General features: G+C 46.7%; 1 protein-coding gene across 1 annotated transcript in view; it reads left to right on the top strand.

Annotated features, from left to right (window-relative positions):
- FTCDNL1 (formiminotransferase cyclodeaminase N-terminal like) overlaps positions 1–21,289 on the top strand; it is a 153,480-nt gene that overhangs the window by 82,637 nt on the left and 49,554 nt on the right. The window contains exon 6 of the transcript XR_014795830.1: positions 16,783–16,923. The gene's annotated coding sequence lies outside the window, so the exon portion shown is untranslated. The remainder of the gene's footprint in view (positions 1–16,782; positions 16,924–21,289) is intronic.

Raw genomic sequence — 21,289 nt, 5'->3', positions numbered from 1 at the left:
TGGCAGGCAGTCCTATGTGCTGTGTGCCCACGGCGGTCAGCATGCACGCCACCCTGGGGCAGGCGAGCAGCACGGGGCCCCGGGGTGACAGCCTTGACCAGGACTCTTCCATTCCATCAGACGCTGGTCCCATCAGTCAGTCACCAGTCGCACTGGCTGTTTATTTGCTTTGGTTGGTTGGCTGGCTGTCTGCGCGGAAGTGAGCAGGCTGTTGAGTCTTTGGGGCTGTTGTAGACACAGCCTTCCACTGGAGACGCCCTGGCCGAGCTGCTGAAGGAGAAATCAGGCACCAGCTGAACCCCACCCATGCATGAATTCATGCACCAGACCAGTAACACACACACACACACACACACACACACACACACACTGAGTGGCCAGATTATTATGTGTCCAGAGATCATAATAACCTGGCCACTCAGTGTAATAGCCCTCCAGTTTTAAGTCTTCCTGTGTGTAAAACTGGAGAAATTAGGCTTGCACTACTTATTTGAAGATATCTTTTAGGATAACACTGAATAATAAAACAGTACTTTAAAAAAATCTTTAAATGAGGAGCATTTCTACAGTGGCACTTCCCAAACTAGTTTTGATGAAAGACACAGCTCACTTCCCCAATCCCCCATTCAGTTATGGATTGGAACTTTTATAAAATACAGTTTAAATGAATTGCTAGGAAAATGCAATAAAAAAGACGTGCAAAAGCAGAAGTGCAACTTTAAGAATTATCAGACCCAGTAAACATACAATCACTGTTAATTCCATTGGTATAAAAGCTCCTAAATGCCTTCTCTTAATGTCACATCCTGCTTGTCACATGGGGGTAACAGAGAGCTGTGGACCCAGGCTGGTCCATGGGCCACACACTGTGGAGCTGTCTGGCAGACGGAGTGGGAGGAGCAATGACCGTTATTATCCCAAGGATGTTCCTACAGCACCTGACAGTGATGGTTCCTACTTCATGTCATGTTGTGGTGTGGAACTGCCATCTCTCCTCTCTCCTCCTCTCCACTCCCCTCCCCTCCTCTCTCTTCCCCTCCTTTCCCGCCCTCCTCTCTTTCTCTCTCTTCCCCTTGTCCTCTCTCTCTCTCCCTTCTCCCTACTAGTCTCAGTGTCTTGGATCATGAGTTTGGTTGTTTGGGGTACAACTTTGAGACCCTTTTTTCCATTTTTTACATTCTATATAATAAAAGGCTAATATGAAATCAACCAGTTGCTATAATGCGCACTAACCAATGCAGGAGCTACCCCCTGGTGGTCAGTGTGCACCCACAGAGGGAGTGCCACTCAGCCAGAAGCCCTGAGCCAAGCTCTAAGGATGTCCAACTGCCAGCTTAGGCCCACTCCCCGGGCTCCCAGACTGCAAGAGGGTACAGGCCAGGCTGAGGGACCCCCGAGTGCACAAATTTTGTGCACTAGGCCTCTAGTATTTACATAAATGATGGTTGAAACAGCTTTATAGTGTGTGCAAATGTTAAGACCTATCTGCATGGTAGTGATTATTTCTTTTGTTCTGCAAGTTGTCCTTTCAACCAGCAATCTGCCTTGGAGACACGACCTTGTCAGTACCACAGATCTGCCTCCCCTGGCAGCTAGCTGCCTGCTGGCGCTCCAGGAATAGACACAGCAGAGGTCACATAACTCTGCGCATGGGGGTCATTTCTCCTTCTTGTTACTACATATACCTGTGTCTCTCTTTTCCAGAATCTCACAGGGCACCTTGCCCATGTGAGTACTTCATGCATATTTGTGGAGGAGACCAAATTCCTTTGACTTTTTAATTGTTGGTGGAAGAGATGAGGCGTGATAAGCACTTGAGCAGCCTGACGAAATCTCCTGGAGTTTCCGGGACAGCTCCCTCTTGGGCTTCACGTTAGGGTGGAAATGTGGAGAGCATAAAGGACAGATCTGAGGAGCTTCAGGAAGACTGGGGAGGTCGAAACGAAGGGCTGGGAGGAAAGGCTGGAGTGGAGCTGACTGTGAACTTGGTAACAGTCTTCCACGAAGATCACTGTTCTCGCTCTACAAAATGGAAGTAGAAGGAGAGGGCTGTGGACTTGATGAGCTGGTTTAGCTGGAGGATGGGCAGACCCGGGACAATTATGGAGTCTCCCACACCTTCCCCCGAGACTTTGAGGAGGAAATTTGTGTCTCCTCTCCAGGAAGACAGAACAGTATTCTTACCTAATAGTCAGGAGCCAGAGCAGATGACTCCTCGTGGATTTTTTCTGATGGATAACTTAGTAACTCACAATTATCAGTGAGGCCTTGGCATGTGCCATTGGAACTGGTTCAGCAAACTAAAAATTCCCAGCGGGCACTGTTTTTATGGTAACGAATGGGTGATATGTGAGGGTTCAAGCCATCTATGGAACTGCATTGTTTCTTACCCCATCTTCCTCACCTTTTAACCACCATTGTCTGGAAATACGTTCTTCCAGGTAGGTCAGTCATTGAAGTCCGCCATTTAATTCTTTCATCTTCATTTGGGTTACAATTCCATCGGCAACAGGGGGTCGTCATTGAGTCAGGAATGGACTTTGAATGCAGGCTTAATCCTAGAAATACATAGTATTCATGAGTCAAACACATGTCCTTTAAAAGGATCATCTAAGTTATTTTCTCTATGTATTCACTGATATCCATGATGCAGATTGCCGTGGGGTTTTGATGACTGAAGTAGCCATGTCTTCATAGCTGCTAGATTTGTTGTGACCCGCAGCCCCAAGAAAGTGCTGCCGAAAAAGAGGCCCTTGAATGAGTGGATGAATGAATGAATGAATGAATGAATGAATAATTGAATGAATGAACAAGCGAATGAGACTGTATTAAGGAAACAACTAAGTTCATATTCTCTGTCACACTTCGGGCTTCTAAAAGGTTTTTTATTTTTCTTTTCTCTTGGCTCATTTCTGGCTTCCTGGCAGAGTTCCACGTGAGGGAGATTGCCCACGAAGAAAGACATTTGTCACTCTGACACCTCGCACTGCAAGCGAGGGAGGAGGAAGGCAGCAAACCGCGGGAGTGAGAGCCGTGCCAAGCCCTTAATTAGGGCCGGAGCAGCCCTCCCCCTCCCCCTCCTCTGCCTCCTAGAACCATCGCTACCAACGTGTTACCTTTACCCCCCCCTCAACAGGATTCCATACTTACATTTATCCAAGAATTACCCAGGAAACTGCTCATTTTATTTGTCCTTTCAGCCTGTTATTTCAGGTTAAATCCGTAAAGGCAAATTGTGAGGGCTGTAAATCTAGCCCGCCAGTTTTCTCAGCCCCCGTGATAAATAGCATTACAGCGGAGTCCTGTGCGGGCAGCTCCCGCTGCTCAGGAGCCTCGGCCAGCGGCCAGCGGGAGGTGTTTTTGCTGTCTGGGCTGACTTAAGGGGTTGGGGGGCAGGGGATGGAGTCCACTAAGTGGTGCCATCAGAGTTACAAAGAGAAAGGAGACCGGCCAGGCCACCTGCTGGGCATCCTGCAGGACTCAGCCTCCCTCAGAGCCATGGAGAGTGAGAGGGGAGCAGGCCTTAGACGGCGGGATCTGCTGGCAGGGCACAGGGGCCTCCAGGCTGGCCTTGACCTGGGAGCACTCACACCAGTGAGCAGGCTCACTGTGATAACGCCTTGAAGGGTCATTTGTGTCTTATGTACTTCTCTGTATGTTATGCTTCAATGAAAACATTTAACGTGGGAAAAATATGATCTAGTTCAACCATCTTTCTCTTTTCCGTTTTCCCATGACAGTGGACATTCAGGGCGATATTAGCTTCAGGCGTGCAGCACAGGCGTGAGACACTTCCATGACTTACAATGTGGTCATTGTCTTTGCTGGTTAGGAGGGCACGGGCTGCCAGATGCCCACTGCAGCGTCTAAAACCCTGGTCTTGCTAGGGGCCGAGATAGACCCAGAGCACAGGCCTGTGATCCGTTGGCGGTTTCAACCTGGAAGGAGGGCACGGGCCAGTTTCTAGATAATCATTTGTCAAATAAAAGTCCCACTGTCTCCCTTCTACTTAGCAAAGGAGGAACACCAAGAGGTGTGTTTTTATTTATTTATTATTTATTTATTTATTTATTTATTTATTTATATTTTATTGATTTTCCATAAAGAGGAAGGGAGAGGGATAGAGAGCTAGAAACGTCAATGAGAGAGAAATATGGACCAGCTGCCTCCGGCACACCCCCTACTGGGGATGTGCCTGCAACCAATGTACATGCCCCCGACTGGAATCGAATCTGGGACCTTTCAGTCTGCAGGCTGATGCTCTATCCACTGAGCCAAACCGGTTTCGGCAAGAGGTATGTTTTTATTTTTATTATTTTTATTTTTTTAAAATATATTTTTATTGATTTTTTTACAGGGAGGAAGAGAAAGGAATAGAGAGTTAGAAACATCGATGAGAGAGAATCATCGATCAACTGCCTCCTGCACACCCTCCACCAGGGATGTGTCTGCAACCCAGGTACATGCCCTTGACCGGAATTGAGCCTGGGACCTTTCAGTCCGCAGGCCGACGCTCAATCCACTGAGTCAAACCGGCTTCGGCAAGAAGTATGTTTTTAAAAGTATGTTTTGAAAACAGAGTTTCTGCTCGATTTGGAATTAAAAGGGAGTTGTCGGTTACCCAGACGTCCTATGGCTGCTGGTTCTCCACTCTGCAAATCTGATGTGTGTGTGTGTGTGTGTGTGTGTGTGTGTGTGTGTGTGTGTTTCAGTAAAGGATCCCATGTTACATGTGGTAGAAGTTCCACAGACTTCGGAGAGCTCAGGACTTAACACTCCCACGGGGGAAACGTGAAGCAGAGCGGACGTGTTTCGGGGCAAGAATGAGAGGCTGGCTCGGAACCCCTCCTGGCGTCCTTCCTCTGAGAGCCAGGCCGCCTGCCCTTTTCTGTTCTTTCCCATCATCCCTGCGCGGGCGGCAATCCCTCTTAACAGCTGTGACTCTGGACAAATAACCTCACTTCTCTGGGCCTCAGTTTCCTCATTGGTAACGTAAAGGCCATCGGAGAGCTGCTGGGACGATTACATGCGGTACTTTCTGTGGCTCACATCGGATAAGGTTCGGCTGCCTGCCTGTATGACGCCAACAAAAACAGCCATGACGCCAGCGAGGCAGAAATGAATGTCTTTCTCACTTAGAAGGCAGGCGTCGGGGTTGGTGCGGCAGCTCTGGGGGGACCCAGGCATCTTTTTCTGTCCCGCTGTCCCCACAGAGCAGAGCCGCAATCCTCGTGTCTGCGGCCCTCCCTGTCCTCCCGGGTCCCATCGCCCAGCCCCGCAGCCACCCTGAGCCTCTGGGCTGCCCATGCTCACAGCTGTGCCTTCTTCCCTGGGCGTGTCCTCCTGGGCCGCCCTTTCGGAAAGGAGGAGAATCCCATTCAACGATGATCCAGGTAGCGGAAGGCCTGTTCGGTGTGTCTCTTCATTGCTCAGTTCCCAAGAATGCTGCTCCCACAGTGAGATTTGGGAATTGATCCTGGGCTTGTTCTGGGAAAAGAGATTCTTTCCTGTCCCTTCAGCATAAAGGATGCTTACCATGACATCAAGCTGCTTACTGATGTTTACTTACTAATGACACTCCCACAAATGGCCTCGATCTTAGAGATTCAGCACTATGTATTTGGGAAGTTGAGATTAGAATAAAGGACCCTGAAGTCCGGTGGTCAGGTGACTTTTAAAATCTTTCCCACAACCTGCACAGTGACAGGGGCGTGTTTCTTGGGTGCTGTTTTCATTTTTATCTGGGAAGTGTGAGGTCTGGGAAGGAGAGTACATTTATCTGTCATAATTACGTGCCTGCTTGAGGTTATTTAGCATTTTAGAATCTTACATTAGAAGTATAGGTTGAAACGACTTGGGAATTTTGAGGGGAAACTGGACCCAAACATATGTGAACTGAATAGATATTTGCTGATGAAAGTGCAGAATCTGGACATGATCTGATCCCTGAGCAGTTCAGGCCCGGGGTGGTGGTGGTGGTGGGGGGGGGGGGCTTGCTGTCACTACAGATGAGTTTGGCTGTCAGTCTCTGGCCCGTCTCCAGGTTACGGTGCCAGGAGGGAGGAGAGGGGTGTGAAGGGCCCTCCACAGCGTGGGGACCAGGTGCCACACTTCCAGGCTGTCGTCAGAGAAAACAGCGCATTTTCGAAATAGTTTTTCTCTTCTGATTATAAATATAATGTAATATTATTAGAAAACGGGTAGTAAAGAAAATTACAAAAAAAGATGTATACTTTGTGTTAATAAATTTGGTTGCTCGTATAGTCTGATATGTTACACAGCATATCCTATATAATAAAAGGATAATAGGCAAATTGATTGAACAGAACAGCTGGTCTGCTCCCTGGTGGTCAGTGTGCTCCAATTGGGGGAGCACCACTCAGCCAGAGGCAGGGCTCACTGCTGGGCAGCACAGTGGTGGTGGCAGTGCTAAGCCATCAGCCAGACATCCCCCAAAGGCTCCCAGACTGAGAGAGGGCACAGGCTGGGCTGAGGGACACCCCCACCTGAGTGCACAAATTTCATGCACCAGGCCTCTAGTTTTCTTATAAAGACATTTAGAAAATTCCACCTTTGAAAACTATGAGAAAAGTAAAACATCCATATGACAACACAAATTCCGACAGGATTTCAATCTGTAAAATGAAAAACAAAGTGTCCCCTTGTACCTTCAGCCCAGAGTTCAACCCTCAGAGGAAAAGTACCTTTTTAACTTTTTTTTTTTTTTTTTAATTTTCTCAGCTTTTCAGTTGTTACCTCCGTGATTTAAAGAGAAATGTGTCTGTTGTTACTTGTTTCTTCATCGATGTTAGCCACATCGATTGCTTCGCAGCTCTGAAATGGGATACTTTGGTCTTCCTTAGACCCTCGCTTTCCCCTGCCTTCCCGTGACCCCTAGCTTAATGTTTTGGTTCTTCCGTTATTGATCTTACCACTTTAAAGAAAGTACATAGGCCTCCTTCTTGAACTATTAAATTTGAATTTGTTATAATTTTCTTAGGACGTTGTCCTCCCAGACCTGTCTTCATCTCTCCTCTGTTCTTTCCCCATCACGTCCTTGGCTTTCCTTCCATTTTTCTTGCCATCATTTGTAACATTTACATTTTCTTTTGTTATTTTAATTATCTTTAATATTTGTTTCTGTCTGATAGGAAAAAAGACCAATATTATTGATGGTTAGTTTTGGTCGTGTTATTTTTGGTGGACCAAATAACGTGTGGAAATCTTAGGGTTATCTTTCTATCGAACCTCCCTGTTGTCATACTTTCTTAGCTGCCAATGGCTGTGCTTCACCTTTTTTTATTCCTTCTTTGCATTACTTGAGTATGAGAGATAGACTGCCTGAGTCAGTGCCCACATGAACGTGTCTTTATTTCTGTCCTCAACTACTAGGTTGGATTGATAAAATTCTAAAGCAAAACAGTTTTCCTTCTGACTCTACAGATTTCTAGAAGCCAATGTTTCTTCCATTGGCCACTCCGATGGCCATTCCCTCATCAGTGATGGTAAGGATATCAGTTTTATAGGTCAAATGCAATTATTAATAATTCAAATACTTCAATAAGAAGGCGATCACAATGAGGGTTAATATGACTATTCGGGGAGGGTGTGTGAGCTGGACACTCCCAGCCCGGTCTCCCCACCGCAGCGGGCCTGCTGTGCCTGACTTCTCCCTTCTTCGTCTGGCTTCTCTCCCTCACTCCTGGCCGCTCCTCCCTCCCTCTGTCTGGCCTCTCTCTCCCTGTGCTGTGTTCTGGAAACTCCCCATGCTCTCAGCTGTATCAGTTCTAAGGCTCCCCTGTTGGCTTTCCATCTCTCAAGGACCATTGTTCTTTGTTGCCTCAGTGTCTTGAAAAACGCTTTCTCTGTTTGGTTTGGTGTTTCAGGCAGAAGGATAAATGTGGTCCCTGGAATTCCATCTTGACCACAGGTGAAGGTACTCTAAACTGAAATTCTTACACGAAGGAAAATCTCCAAAGCAAGCAGAGTAGTGCCCATGGCAATTTAACTTCAAGATCTAGACATAATAGGGGGGTGGGGGTGGTGGAAAGAAGGTAGTGAAAAGGAAAAGAAAAATAGAGAAAAACGAGGGACTTTAACACATTTGTTCTCACTGTATTACATTAAAGAATGCTTTAGGAAGTGATTCCTGGTTTTTTGAGTCTGTGGACATGGTTGTGAGTTAAATTGTGTCTTCCCCAAAAGATATTTTGCATCCTAATCCAGTTCCTCACAATTTGACCTTACTTTGAAATTGCAGACCTTACTTTGAAATTGCATTTAGAGATGTCGTTAGTTAAGGTGATGTCATACAGATGTATGGTGAGCTCTTAGTCCTATACGACCTGTGTCCTTATAAGAAGATGATGTCAAAAAGAAAGAACTCTTACCATTTGCAACAGCATGGATGGAACTGGAGAGCATTATGCTAAGCCAAGTAAGCCAATCAGAGGAAGACAAGTATCACATGATCTCACTCATTTGTGGAATCTAATGAGTAAAATAAATTGATGAACAAAAATAGAACCAGAGACACAGAAGCATGGAACAGACTGTCGAACCTCAGAGGGAAGGCAGAGGAGGGTGGGTGAGTGGGTGGGAAGAGATCAGCCAAAGAACTTCAACGCATAACCCGTGGACATAGACAATAGGGTGGAGAAGGCCTGGGGCGGGGGCGAGGGGGAAGGGGGTCAAAGGGGAAAAATGAGGGACATATGTTACTTTCAACAACAAAGATGACAATAAAAAGAAGACAATGTGAAAATGCAGAGACACACAAGGGAAGGATGCCATGTGACAACAGAGGCAGAGATTGGAGGGACAGATCTGCCAGCCAAGGAGTGCCGAGGGGGACAGCCACCACCAGGCGCTCAGAAGAGGCGAGGGTGGGACCTGCCCAGACACCCAGAGAGAGCGCACCCGCCAGCACCTTGTCTCAGATTTCCACCCCGAACTGTAGAGGCCATAGCCCTGTGGTTTTAAGTCTCCTGGTCTGTGGTCCTTTTTACGGCAGCCCTGGGAATCTCAGATAGAGGCTATGCATTTTTTTTTTTTTAAAGTTATTGAAATGGCTGAAACCAGTTTGGCTCAGTGGTAGAGCGTCGGTCTGCAGACTGAAAGGTCCCGGGTTCAATTCCTGTCAGGGGCATGTACTTTGGCTGCGGGCACATCCCCGGTAGGGAATGTGCAGGAGGCAGCTGGTCGATGTTTCTCTCTCATTGACATTTCTGGCTCTCTATCTCTCTCCCTTCCTTTCTATAAAAAAAATCAATAAAAAATATATTAAAAAGTTATTGAAATGATTGTTATAGTTTGCTAACCATTTTTTAGTATTTGAAAATAAAAAAATAACAGTACATTCTAGGTATGAAATTTATTCTAGAAAACATATTATTCAAACAGTCTTTTTAACTATATACATTTTTGCATACAAAAGACTAGGGATGTTATTACGAGTGCCAGTTGAAGGGAATGTAGACTTAATACCCCAAATGGTGTGATGACAGCAGGAGCGAGTTCAGAGCTGACAGTTCCAAAAACTGTTTCTCTGTCCTTATTAAAATCCGACTAATAAAATGCTTAAAAATTAAACAGTTTTAAATAAAATTTCAGATGTATCCTTGCATCCCTCATGTTCATTCCATGGTGATGATTTTTAACATTGGCTTGATTTTCATTCTTGGTCTTTTTAAAATTTAATTTAATTTTTACCAACACGCCTCCACCTTGAAGGCAACCTGCTGGTTCTGCCTGGATTCCTTCCTGCTGTCCTGGCCATGGCTTCAGGCCCTCACCTGGCTTCGGGCTGGGCAGTGGGGAGCACAGGCCGCCACCCAGAGGCTGGAGGCCGGTGTGATTTGGGGAACTTCTTCCTTTACTTCCCTTCCTGTGGACTTCTCCTGGGCTGCCTGATGATTGGCCAGTGGTCTTTGCTCTTCTCAAGGTGACCTTATCATCATGACTCTCCAATTTCAAGGTCAGAAAACCCAAAACCTGAGGCTTCACCCCTTCTCTGTCCCTTCTAGACAGGTGTGGGAACATCTCCACTGAACTAGTCCTCAGGGACTACACTTTTTATTGGCTGGTGCGTTGTAGAGGTATGGCCAATTTGCATATTTCTCTTTTATTAGTGTAGAATAAAAAATAAAAAAAACTCGCTTTCAGTGTTGCAAAATACCATGTTCCTGTATAACCAAAGACCCACGATGAGATGTGGAGCCTCTACACCCAATATCTAAGTCCATACGAAGCTTCAAAGACTTTTCAGAGTAAAACAATCTTTTAAAAATTTTTATTGAATGTATTGCGATGGGATGACATCGGTTAATAAAATTATATAGGTTTCAGGCATACAATTCTATAACACATCATCCATACATTGTACTGTGTGTTTTCTATCACTATTTATCCCCCCAGGGAAAAACTATTTTTTTAAAATAGTCTACTCCTGATTTTCATGTTACTCTTAATATATGTTTTCCTAATAAAGCAAACAAACCAAAAAAGCCAAGTTATGAGGAGAATTCACTTCACTTTTCGATCCCCTCCCTGCCCCCTCTCACCCTCCCTGCCCCCACCCCCCATGATATTTGCCTTCTGTCATTACACATATGGGCCTGCCTTCCACACACTTAGCACAGTGCATCCTCTAGCAAGGAGTAGCAAATGACTTCCTTGCTTCGGAGTGTGACTGCAGGTTGCCACCTGGCCATGCTCTCTGCGTTCCTGGTATTTTTAGCCACGCGTCCATACCTCACACAGTCTGGCTGCGCTTGGCACTCTGTGCTCAAAGCTGTCATGGGAAGGCTGCACCCTGCTTAAACCTGAGGGGGCTGTTTTCTCTTAAAATCCCTCCCTAATACCTGTTCCTCCATGTGACACATGCACTGTTAACATGTGGGGGTTATTTTGGTATGACTTCCAAAGTCGTGAGCAACTCTTCCTGGGAAAACGTCCCAGACTTTTAGAGATCGCTGTACTTTATCCCATCTACGTGGCAGTCCAGAGCGTGGTGCTTACCCGTCCTGCGGGAAGGTCATTATTCCCTCCCTTACCCCTTTCATGGAGTGCGGTGGCTCAGTCTAAAGCAAAGAGGATTTTCATGGGAAGAGACTCCTATTGGGAATTTCCCTCACTGGCGATTCAAGGCCACAGAATGAGAGTGCGTTAGGGGTCTGTGCAATAGCCTAGTTAAAGAGTTCTGTTCATAGATGAAGAAACCAAGGGAGCCTGGCTGGCATTGTAGGAAGATTCGTGCAAGAATAGGCCCTCCTTCCCCTTGGTGGTTGAACGTCAACCTATGAACTAGAAGGTCATGGTTCAATTCCCGGTCAGAACACATACCCGGATTGTGGGCTCGATCCCTGGTGTGGGGTGGGCGGGAGGCAGCCAGTCAGTGATTCTCTCTCATCATTGATGTTTCCATCTCTCTCTTCCTCTCCTCCCCTCTCTGAAATCAATAAAAAAATAAAAAGAAGCCATTGGAGGTGGAGTCCTCGCTAAAGGATGCATAACTAATTACTGGAAGAACTAGAACTAGAACCAGGGTCTCAGGATTCTCGGTCTAGTGCTTTATGCCCTACAGTACACTTTCTTTTGGAGAAAAAGCTCATCCAGTCCATACTCATGAATTTGCAACAGTTCTGTTCTCTGGGGTCCCTGGGAAAGCTGGATTAGCAACTCCTGAACCACTCCTCCTCGGGGGGACACAGGGTTAGGGTCCTGTGAGCCTCTGGCCCCAGAGGTTTTGTCACCGGGTCTAAATAGAACCTCATTCTATGTGTTCCTGTTTGAGAATGTTTTACATGATGTCCATGGTTGGTTCATGAACAGTGAGCGCACGGCCGACAGAGCTAGAACCCCTGCCTGCAGGAAGCTTCTCCACCAGCCTGCTTCTCCATCAGCACCTCACACCTTCTTCCTTCTTCCTCTGGGAGCACCAGCCAGCACGTCAGCACTGCCCAAGGGGCCATTCTCAACAGGGACCTCACCCTCAAAAAGCACAACGATGTGGAAGATGCGGCGCTACGTGGACCGTGGGAAGGAACCTTGCTCACAGCATCAGCCCTGAGGCAGGAGGCAGGTGGCCTCGCTCACCTGAGCTGGGCAATGGGCGCGTGGGGCTGTTCATACCTCCCACCCCTTTGCCCTGCTCTGGGGCTGCTCACATCAGGGCATGCTCATTGATTTCAGGGTTTCAACTACATTTTTCGTGAGAGGGTGGATTTGAAAATATGAAATCCACAAATAGTGAGGGTCAGCTGTATACATGGAAAAGCCGACTAATGAATCAGAATGGGACAGATTAAGGGTACAGGAAAGGCATTGCTACAACATGGAAGCATTCTATTATAGAAATAAATAGAATTTCTGTGTAACAATTTCTGTATTTAACCATTTTTTGTTCTATGTCCTTTATTATGTTCTAGGCATCTTCTCTTCATGACAACCTGTCTGCTTCCTGTCTCACTTTCCTCTCCGCTCCACAGGAATGCTCTTGCTGGGTTACCTCCATTTGGCCTAACCCGGGGTTCAATGCTCATCCTCCCTCTCCCGTAGCCTCTGACACCACTGGAACACTAGAAACTTCTTCCTCTCTCCGCCATGAATCTACCGTGCTCTCCTGGCTCTCTCCTAAGGTACGACCGCCTTTTCTCTGCCTCAGAGACAGACATTTCTCTGCTCACCCCAGTCACTATGAGAATGCCCACGGCTTCCCCCTTGACTTTGCTCTCCATATCACTCTCCTCTAGCACCTAACTTCACCAAGGAGGCAGGATCTAAGGTCAATGTACAGAAATGAAATGTAACTATGAGTGCAATTAGAAGTTGCAATTAAAATAATGTCACTTATAGTAGCACCGAAACCATGAAATTCATAAATGTATATTTAGAAAGCAACTTGAAACTTAACATGACAAAATTCTTGGTTTTCACTGCCTCCCTCCAGTGCTATTTCAGTCCATAGTCCTTAACATTTGCCCAGTTGCCCAGACTAAAGCTCTATATAGTCCACATTTCCCCCTCCTCACCTCACATCCAGCCACTGCTTTTAAAATCTCTCTTGAATCCTGGTGCTTTCATCACCTTTCCTAGAGCAACCGGTGCCCATCTCTCTTCCTGATCCTCTAACTGGGCTCCGTGCTTCCATTTGTCGTTTCTGTGGCCATGACCTCACGGTCATCTGAGCAGTGTCCCAGCAGACAGTCTGCCTCCTGACGGAAGCCCCTCTCAGGCACCCGAGCTCTCTGTGGCCAGTAGGGTGGGAGGTAGTCATGTTCATCAGCAGAATTTTTTAATCTTCATTTTCTGGCAATTTTTGCTTAAATATCTGCCTTTCATTGGCTAGGGATGGGGATTTGGGTGGTTTGCAAGATTCCCAGTTCAAGAGCTCCCTCTGCTGTCAGTGTAGCAAAGTGTGGATGTGTGTGTGTGTGTGTGTGTGTGTGTGTGTGTGTGTGTGTGTTAACTGGTTGGCTCTGTGTGTGTTTCTGTGTGTGGATTTATCTCTGTGTGTGTTGAGGGCATTGTTGGGAGGAAGGCTTGTGCATGCTTTGATTTTTAAAAAAATTCTTTTGTCTTTAAGGATCCTGACTTACTCACTCTTGCTCCCCCGCTCCCCTTCACTGCAGCTTTCTATTGGCACTTCGCCCTTCTTATTTACCCCACAGCCACCCCATACAAGACTTTTCTGGAAATAGTTGCTTTGCCAAGTTGTTGCCTTGAGTTCTTCACACACTTGTTAAGTCTCCTCCCTGATTCTGCTCTGATCTACCAGGACTTCTTGTTGCATGCAGAGTAGACTTTCTCTCTGATTTTAGGCCAGTCCTTGGCCTTTGCGCTCTTCTCCCTTCCCTGCAGTCTTCCCCGGACTGCCCTTCTCCCCGGAGACTCAGAGCAGAGGGACTAGGAAGGTGGCTTGCTAGTTCACAAAGCATGTTTCTGTTTAGCAACAGGAGGAGGACATCCGTAGGTGTCTGCAGAGTGTAAGCACTCACACTGTTAACTTCTGCTCAGCATCCCTGTGAAATAGGCAGAATGGGTTATCCATTGTACAGATGACTAGACTGGGGTTCAGGAAGGTCTGCTACCTGCTTAAAGTCCCAGGTAATAAATAACGACGCCAGGGCTAGATGCCACCTCCTTCGAACCAGCCTTCCAGTTTTGATTATCTATTATTACCCGTGTAGACATTTCCAACGTTATAGCCTTCCTCAGATGAAGATGGCCGGGTCTTCTCACAGCACTTTCTCAGTGGTTTAAGGTTTGCCACTTAATGCTTGTATCACAGGGTCGATGCTCAAAGGGCAGGAAAAACATTCGCTGTGGAGAGTAAAACATATATGCTGTTGGCACCCGAAGCCATTTTCAGGTAGGTTAATGCCAATGGCTCCACGACGCTAATGCGTCTCTGTTTGTTTTGTCCTCGTGCCAGGGGTCCTCAAACTTTTTAAAGTGGGGGCCAGATCACGGTCCCTCAGAGAGCTGGAGGGCCGGACTATATGAACTACTAATTCCTACTGTAACACCTCGGCTGCGCTCACTGCCCAAAAAACCTGGCGGGCCGGATCAGACTCCTCTGCGGGCCGCATGTGGCCCGCGGGCCATAGTTTGAAGACCCCTGAGACTCATCAATGGGCAAGTATTGATTTGATGATAGCAGTGGTTTCCCAAAGAGATCTACCTGTATACGTCACGGCCGTTGGCAGACGAATGCACCCAAACCCCAGCTGCTTGGCCATTGCTTTGTAAAGGAAGACCACTTCACTCTTCCATGCCGATGCTGGAAGGCGGCGGCATCTTATCTGGTGTGATTACAAAAAACAGCCCCACGCAGCCCCGCCGGCCCCGACACATCGGATTTCTGTTAGGGAAAGCATTCCGCTGTGTTTCCTTAAACAACCTCAGGATCTACAACAAGCAGCGGCTGGGTTCTGAGCAGAAACCCTCAGCTACCGAGGACAATGTCTTTTTGCCAACAGTCGCTATCTTGTTTATAAGGGAAACGCAGCCATTTTCCTCGCTGTGTACACAAGCCCTGTAGGGCTGTTTGTTTGGTTTTCGACGGAGACAATACAAAAATAAATTAGACTTCGATTGGGTTTAGGTAAGCAATCTTTCTGAGCCACAGCTGTATTACTAACGGATCCATAATTGCTCTGCCTTTATGAGGCACACAGTTTATGCCTTTGCTTGCCACACAATAGGCCGCGCGAGTTAGAGAGCTCCAAGTTTCAAGGCCTGGCGCTTTGGGTGCCTGCCAGGACCGATCTGTTTAGCAAACAAGCTGGAGGGTGCTTATTAGTAGGTTGTGGCTTGCAGACCACGAAGCCCCCGGGGCCAGAGGCACTGATCAAATGGTGGATCCACACACCAGCGAGGCCACTGCGGGGAAAGGAGAACAGCCCCGCGTTGCTGAGTGCGCTTCTCCTAGGCCTTAATTACGTGCTGCAAATGGCTTCTTTTGTGACTCTTTCTGTGGGTCCAGGAGACAGGCTATTAAAGATTAAGCTAGGAACTATTTTTCAAATTAAAACGTAGACAATCCCGATGAGTTACAGCTCTATTATTCATCTGACAAGAACGAGCCCTGGTTAGCCTGGGAAAGTGAAGAGTCATATTTCTCGTGGAACCAAATACATCTTATTTTCTCCAGTTGCATTTCTTTCTTTCCTCCTTTCTTTCCTCCTTTCTTTCTTTCTTTCTTTCTTTCTTTCTTTCTTTCTTTCTTTCTTTCTTTCTTTCTTTCTTTCTTTCTTTCTTTCTTTCTTTCTTTCCTCCTCCTCCTCCTCCTCCTCCTCCTCCTCCTCCTCCTCCTCCTCCTCCTCCTCCTCCTCCTCCTCCTCCTCCTTCTTCTTCTTCTTCTTCTTCTTCTTCTTCTTCTTCTTCTTCTTCTTCTTCTAATTGCTAATCTTCTCTGTCCCCACCCCCGCCTAGATTTTTTGTTTCTATGGAGTGACTCAAGGTGGCCTGAGGCTTTCAAATGAATGCCTGGTAGAGTGTCCCTGAGGCCTTAGAAGAAGGAAGCGAGCCTGGTCTATGTTACATTAGAAAAATAAGTAAGTCATCTGAATAGAATGTCATCTTTTGCTGTTCTTGGTCTCAAACCTTTCATTCTTCTGCCCTGACCACCTCGGTGTAGATGTTAAGGGGATAGTACAGAATGTACTAGTGCTTCACAGGTGATACACTTCAATGGAAGCTGTTTGGAGAATACAGATACATGAGCAGAGACATGTTGGAGTCGGCCCAGGATGTATGTAATTTCCATGAATCCTTCCAGCAAAACCTTTTGTGTCTCTCACTCAGCTGTTGATTGGTTCATAGTTTGCTCTTTTGAAGTTGTAAGGCAATTGTCTATTAAATGCCAACCCCATACATTTATGTCCGTGCGTGGTGTGCAGAAAGAGAGACTTGATAACCTATGGAGCTTTGCTATTTGCTGAACTGGTAATGAATGACCCCAACTATGGTTTTCTTGCTGCATCATTGACATGAACTCTGTGAGGCTCTATGAAACGTGGACAGCGACCCGCCGTGCAGGGGGGAAGAAGTATGTCGCCCTCACAAGTACGTCAGTCCTAGTTATGCCATTGTTGTTTACATTTGCTGGCACTTGAATGACCAAAGGTAACGGCACCTCCCACGGCCAGGCCAATGCTTGTGTGTCTTTATCACTCAGGGTTACCTCTCCTGCACAGCCCACCCTGTACCATGTGTAGTTAGCAGTCTGGGCCCATGAAGAGATGGATTTGCACTTACCACTCTGCCCTCCACCTCCAGGGGCACAGATGTTCCAGTGCAGAGCACAGCCAGCGGCCGGAGGGGAGAGAAGAATGCCCGCTGGCTTGCCCACGAGCTGACCAGCGCTTTACTCACTACCTGAGCCCACTTGAGAGAAATCACACTCAGTACATTCCACAGGTAAGGAAAAAATAAGCACTTGTACTTCCTTGGCTAACCTTAGATAAACAGTCATTGCATGTTGTACGGATAAATCCTCGTCTTTGAACGTTTTGCTTTGCATGAAGTTTTGCCTTTGATCGAGAACTCACGGCTATTAATGAGGCCCGGAGCTGGCGTTGCCGGATGAGTGAACGCCTCCGTGGTCAGAGCTGAGACCCGTGCCATCTCCTATAAGGTTTTGGGGGGAAACAACCACTGCCCGTGATTAAAAGGCAGAGCCACTTTTAAAGATAAAAGTTTAGCGTTAGCTTCGAAGTTCTGTAATTTAAAATGGAAAGCTTGCGGCTCTATAGGGAAGCCGGGGAAACCTCAGCTACAAAATGACAGGTTTCACAGGTTAAAAATAGCAACCATCGAGCCCCAGGGAACCCATCCTAACCCATCGCCTCTGAGGTCTGGGTCTGCAACTCAGGTAAACCCAGGACTTACAGGAAATAAGTCATATCCTTAATACCCATCACCCAACGTTTGCCACATACTGCTCTCCAAGTCTATCATTTCCCAATTTTATTCCATCCAAGGGACTGTGTGCGTTCCGCTTTGGTTTGTGTCTGAAGGGGCACGAGCACTCACAGAATACACTGCATTGAGGCTTGCCATCTCTGTGAGAACCAGGTATCACTTCTCTGATTGTGATGGCCCTGAAAAATAGGCGTTCCCTGCTCCTCTGGGGTCTGCCTGCAATAGGATAACTCCTGTTTTCACTTAGACTGAGTGTAATCCCAATATCATTTCACTGCTGTATGTCAAAAGCACACCTTGCAGCCTGGCAGGTAATACATTGGTATTGTCAAAACCTGTCAATCATATCAGAACACGTTCTCCTACTCAGTCGTCATCAGCTTGATACCGGGTAGGACAGCTTATCAAATGTCCTGTGGATCCTTTGGCTTGGAGCGTGGTAACTGAACCCACAGAAGGATGAGCCTCCATCTCAGACCAAAGCGGTGGCATTTTTGTACCTAACATGTAAAGAGGGTTTTCTGGGGGTGAGGGCCTAGGCAGGGAAACGCTGCCCCGTGCAGCACCAGCTCCGTCGGCCTCCCCAGGGGGAGTCTACGGTTGGGCTCGCTGGGTTCCCTGTGCTCCAGGAAGCTATTAGATCCGCCACGGGGTGTGTATCGCTCTATACAGAGCACAGGACCAAGATAAATACATCAGTCTCCCAGAGGTTTCCTTTGGGAAAACCAGCGGGTTTTTACCACTGGCGATCAGACATCTGCTCCCACTCATGTCGGGCATGGAGCTACCCCTGGCTTCCTCCTGGGGCCTGCAGCAGGTTGGGGGGACTTGTCCGGCTCCTCCGGCACACCCCACATTCGTTTTCAGTTATTAACTAAGACCTCCCGGATGGCCTGCCAGTAGAACACGGAGTTTTTGTTCCGTAACCTTTCATGCTCCACACGAAGACCTCGTCAGCTCTTCTCACATACACTGAGGAGGGGCCCAGGGCTCCCCCGAGCACGGCCGTCAGAGGGCCTGACTGGCAGGTGCTTCACTTCTCAGGTGCTGCCCCCCTTCCCCTCCTCTCCACAGAACTGTGTTTTGGTTTTCTTGTTGTTATTAACCCTCACCAGAGGATATTTTTCCATGGATTTTTTTTTTTTCCCTGAAAGAGTGGAAGGGAGAGGGAGAGACAAAGAGAGAGAGACATCGATGTGAGAGAGACCCATAGATCAGTTGCCTCCCACACATGCCCCAACCAGGGCTGGTGAATGAGTCTACAGCTGAGGCACATGCCCTTGACTGGAAGCAAACTGGGTCCCTTCAGTCCTCAGGGGGTGCTAGGGTCAGAACTATGTTTTACGATCAGTTGTGATGTAGTCACTCTTGCGTTTGTGAGCTTGTATTTTGTGCCTGGTTAATTAAGAGCTCTTGGGCAGAGAAATTAGATTTGTACTCCTGGATTAGGAACGCAGTATTTTGAAACACTCATGAACTGAAACATGCTAATAAATTGCGACGTGTCTAGATTACGTGAAGGTCTGCTTTCAATTCCCGCTTACATGTGTGTGCCTGTTTGTACAGGCAGTTATATCGATGATCTTACCCTGATCAGCTCCACAGTAAGAATGGAGCTGCGTGATAGAAAGATGATGATGTTCGTGTGTGCAGGCGTGGTTCTCAGTGGCTCTTGAGGTGGTACAGTATTTGGATAAAGGCATTTTTATCCAACCCAGGGCTATTTCCAAAACCCTGTCACCTGAGTTATATTCTTATCAAAGGTACAAAAATGGTGATCAATGTCGGCTGAATACTTCCTCTTACAGTCCTGGAGGTTGGTGTTTCTCCTTGTATTAGTATTTCCAGTGTAGATTACTAAAGCTAATTATATCATACTAGGAGCCCTATGCACGAATTTGTGCACCAGCTCTCTGCCACCCTCCAGTAGCTCTCTGCCTGCTGCCCCACCCTCCTGTAGCTCCTCCCACCCCCTCATTCCCCTCCGCCATAGCTTGCTGCCCTGCCTTCTCCTACAGCTCTCCACCACCCCCTTGCCCCCTTGTAGCTTGCTGCCCCACTCTCCTGCTGATCTGTGATCTGGTCGTTACACCGTTGGTCATTACTTAGTCGGTGATTACACTTCATGGCTAACGACCATTTGCATATTACATCTTTATTATACAGGATTACATTTTTAGGCTACTGTTTATTGATTGATTGATTTATAATGCGCTGACTTTATGCATACATTTAAAAGGATAAATAGTCCTTTCAATGCGGAGGAAAAGAACAGACATTGCTCTATCACTAGGCTATGGTTTAGACTCCGTTTGGGTTCAGTCAAGTCGAGAGGGAAGGAAAGAAACAGCGACCCGGATGAATGAAGCACCAGCCCCACCAAGGAACTACAAGTCAGCACGAGGTGCGCTTCAGTGAAATGATCATCACAGAAGATTACACATTGAATGAATGGAAAAAAGGGAAGCACAGAACCTTGGTCTGATTGTGAAGAAGCTTAAGTCCAACCACCATCTGCAGTTTAAGCCTATTCCTAAGTATGCCACCTGTCTTCTTGCCATAATTTTAAAATGTAGACATTTTTTCAAAAATTCTCCTTCACTCAACTAATAAACTTTAAAAAGATATTATATATCCTTGGACATAGAAGCTGGTGTTGCTTAGAGTTGATAAGTGACTTTGATAGACTATAAAAACTGCCCTCCCCCACTGTCCCTCCGCCTGCCTACTGAATGGATACCTGAGACTCAGTAATGATGTTCTTGTTCAGCAATGTGGGTAATTGATCCGGGGGATTTGGAAATTGCCAGTGTTGACCAAGGAGAGAACAGGAGAGCTGTGTTCAGCCGGGCATGCCTGTGGCAGACCTGTAGAAGCTGGACCCCAAGCAACACCGCTAGGTTCTGTCTGTAAAGTTGTGTAGAATATTCAGAAATACTGTTGATGTCATGCCTGTGTGTATGTGCCTTATTCAGGGTTACACACTTGAGGGGTGTTTAAATTTTACTGCTTTGTTCAAACAGATATGGAACTTTAAGTCCATCTCTCTGACAAGCAAGAAAGCGACAGTGCCGTCTGTTTTCAGTAACAACTTCGGCACCCCATCCTCCATCCTCCATCTCCATCCTCACCTCGCTGGGTAACCATACCTACGCAGTCCAAAGATGTGTCTAATGAGTTGTGAAAGTTGTTTCTTTTGAAAACTGGGCTCTGCTCCCCGTAGAATAATTAAGTAATCACTGCTATCGTGTGAATCCAGCCTAAAACAGCAATGTTTGGGTCCATATGGGAACAATTTGGCATGGGAGATTATTACTGACAGTATAGATGTAGTTTAACTCTTTGGCAAGTAGTAACGACATCAGAGACAGTTACCAATCATCACTCTAATTGCCTGATCGTGTTTATTAAGCACTCACTGACCGCAAGCAAGCCCTGGAGTGTGGATTGTACAATAGAGTGGGCATGACCTTGTTCTCCAGGCACCTGTAAGAAAGGACAGGTGCAGGTCATCAGGTGCACACACTGAACATTTCTCAGTCCCCCTGGTTTTCAAACATCATGACTCGCTGCCACATATTCCTGGGCAAATCACTGTAGATAACGTACGCTCTAGGATGAAATAGGACAGATGCTGAAAAAAAAATGAAATTGGACCACTTTTTTTACACAAAATAAACTCAAAATGGATAAAGACTTAAATGTAAAACCTCAAACTGTAAAGTCCCAGAATAAAACACAGGCAGTAAACACTCTGACATCACTCTTAGCAATATCTCCTTGGATATGTCTCATCGGGAAAGGAAAACAAAAGAAAAAATAAACAAATGGGAATACCTCAAACTAAAAAGTTGTTTGCACA

This window comes from Pipistrellus hanaki (genome assembly GCF_964339955.1).
Source record: "Pipistrellus hanaki genome assembly, chromosome: 8".
Lineage (NCBI taxonomy): Eukaryota > Metazoa > Chordata > Mammalia > Chiroptera > Vespertilionidae > Pipistrellus > Pipistrellus hanaki.
The sequence above is the reverse complement of the archived record's forward strand: the minus strand, read 5'-3'. Positions and strand labels throughout refer to the sequence as shown.